Raw genomic sequence first — 3,121 nt, 5'->3', positions numbered from 1 at the left:
CGTGCAGGAATCATCCCTTGACTCAACCTCACGAGCATAGGCTTTACCACAGCTACCTTAAGTGCTGAGGGAACTATACCGGAGGAAAGTGAACCATTTATGCTTTTGAAAATGTAGGTATTAATAACACCAAGAACATATTTTAATAGTTTTGTAGGAATAGGATCAAAAGAGCATGTAGTAGCTCTTATATGTCGAGCTAGCTATGTCAGTTCCTGCAAGGTAATCAAAGAAAAAGCACCCATAGTAGCCTTAATAGGTGTAGTTGGTAAAATTGTGCTGGAGTCCTACTTAATATAAGGTGTCTGTGGAATCTCATTTCTGATGTCTAGTATTTTATCTTTAAAGAAAGGTTAGAAGTCATTGCAGCTGTGAGAGGCTCCAATGTCAAGGGTAGGACTATTAGGGGAAGGATTAATTAATTTATCTAGGGTAGCAAAAAGAAATCTAGGATTATTTTTATTTGTTTCAATTAAATTAGAGTAATATGATGATCTAGCCAACGCCAGAGCCTTCCTATATTTAACCAGGTGCTCCTTCCATGTGATGTAATGAACGTGCAGTTTAGATTCCTGCCCTCTCCGTTCTAGTTCACGACCCTCATATTTCATCTTACGAGTTGTATCATTGAACCACGGTGAGCTTTTTTTAAAAGACACTCTCCGAGTTTTGATTGGCGCTACAGTATCTAAGATACTAGTCAAGGTGGTGTTGTAGGTATTAACCAGCTCATCTACTGATGGGGACTCAGAGAGTGGTAATGAGTCATCAGAAAGCTTAACAGTAGTTGAATTAATTACCTGGGATTTAAATGTACGGTCCACAGTCTTTGTAGATGCTGGCAGATTCACCTCAAAAAGAATGGCAAGATGATCAGAAATAGTGAGATCTAGTGTTATGATGTTCTTAACAGCTAAACCACAAGATATTACTAGATCTAAAGTATGGCCATGATTATGCGTAGCACCTTATATAATATAAGGAATCCAGTAGCCTCAAAAATTCCAAGGAGTTAGAATCAGAATCAATGTCAACATGAAGGTTAAAATCACCTAATAAAAGAATCCTATCATATTTGACTGTCACTATAGATAGCAGATCCCCAAATTCAGTCAGAAATAGTGGGTTTGACTTAGGTGGTCAATAAATAATTACAATATGAACAGGTAATGGACTGTTTAATGTCAAGGTTAAAACTTCAAAAGATGAATAACCTTCAACAATTTCCTGTTTGATTCTAAGTTCATTACGGAAAACAGTAGCAAGTCCACCTCCCTGCCCAGTAGAGTGAGCTTTCTGGGAAAAAGAATAGTTAGGTGGAGAAGCCTCAATCAGGGAAACACTGGCATTCGGAACAAGCCATGTTTCAGTTAAAGAGAGAATATCAATGTAATCCTGAATAAAATCATTATTTAATGGAGACTTATTAGACAGAGACCTGCCATTAAATAAACCTAGGAGTAAATTGATCCAGTCAAGAGCAAGTGATTGAGCAGGGGTAATAGGAGTTTGACAAAGGTTATTGTAGCACACACCTCTGTGTTTACTCAGCGGGTAGCGGGAATGGCAGGATACTTTAACCTGAATTTTACATGCCTCTTTAGATTCCCTCCCCTCCCCTAAAAGCATCTGCTAAATGGCTAAATCATAATAATAATAACCATGTTACTTTATTTCTCTACAGAAATATACTTGCATTCTGTTTCCATTAACTAATCTCACTGTACTGTTTGTTATAATATCAGAAATGTTTGCATGGTGTTATTGGCTACAGAATTGCTGTATCGGCATTTTAATCTTTAGATACCAATGTTATGCCAGCAGATGTCAGCCCGAGAGAGGGTGAAACATACCTTAGTACATGGGTGGCTAGTACAGTCAAATCATCTAATAACCACAACAGATTATTGTGACAGATCTTTACAATGCAGAATGAAACTGTGGTTTAGAGAGTAGCTGTACTCACACCTGTCAGTGTTTGCATGTATACTGTGTTGTGAGCAAGAATAACTCACAGTAGATAGTGGTTCCAGTTTCTTTTTACAGCTCTGCATGATGTCTATACACATTCTGCAGGGATGGTCTGCCTGAGCGTCACAGTGTCACAACAGGCTTGCTATTAAAGGAGCTAACAAAATAATTTCATAAATCTGACCTGTTTTGCATTTCCATGAGCTAAATAGGTCTCAAATGTGCAGTTTTGAAAGAACCGCGTGTTATATCTGTATTTTCATTTTAAAATAGCAATAGCAACTCTAAGTGAAAGCAAGGCTTGCAAACAGAGATTTATTTAGCTAATTGTAGTACTGTATGTCATGTTTTAAAATAACAATACAAGTTTACTGTAGCTTGTGTTTCTTTCAGAACTGGACATTTGAGACGTATATAATGAACTGATTATTGTGTTTTCTTCCGTTTCTGTCTCTCCCTTTTGATTCAGTATCTGAACAGAAGAAAAGCTCCACTGGCACTTTATTCAGCATTCGTTTTGTAACTAAATAAATATTAGGCCTATTACGTGGTTATCTTTCCTAATATATTTACTTTTTTGCTGTGAGAGGAGCTGCAGCTTTCTCCGGGAGACGAGATGCTTCAGCTTCGCTTCAGCCCCGCTCCGGGAGCCGAACCTGGGGCGAGCCCATTCCCTGTTCCCCTCTCCCGACCCGCTCTCCTTCTCGCACTTGGTTTGCTTGTCTGTCACTTCAAACTGAACTCCCGACCACCGTTTAGCCCGGCTATTTATAGTTTAAAAACTGCTAATTAAAATGATCCACGAGTGGGAATGTTACCTTTTTTTATACATGCTTTATACATGGTTAATTCACGGAAACTTACATTTTTGCATCACTACATGTGCATTATAGAGAGGGAGTTATTTTATTTTGAATTTTAGTCAGATGTGTCCCACGGCGCCCCCCATCCCCTCCCCCATTTATAATGCTCTTTGGTTATAACGCTTATATTGTGTGTCCCCCGAGACCCGCGTTATAGCGAGGAAGCACTGTACATCATTTCTGATGCTTTCAGGTGTAAGATTCTACAAGAAGCCTGCTGCATAGTGTAATAGCAGATCTGACCTTTTCTGTAGTAGCTAACCAAAGGGATCTAAGAGAACAAGATT

This window comes from Acipenser ruthenus, chromosome 5, assembly GCF_902713425.1.
Source record: "Acipenser ruthenus chromosome 5, fAciRut3.2 maternal haplotype, whole genome shotgun sequence".
NCBI lineage: Eukaryota > Metazoa > Chordata > Actinopteri > Acipenseriformes > Acipenseridae > Acipenser > Acipenser ruthenus.
This window is presented reverse-complemented; position numbering follows the sequence as displayed.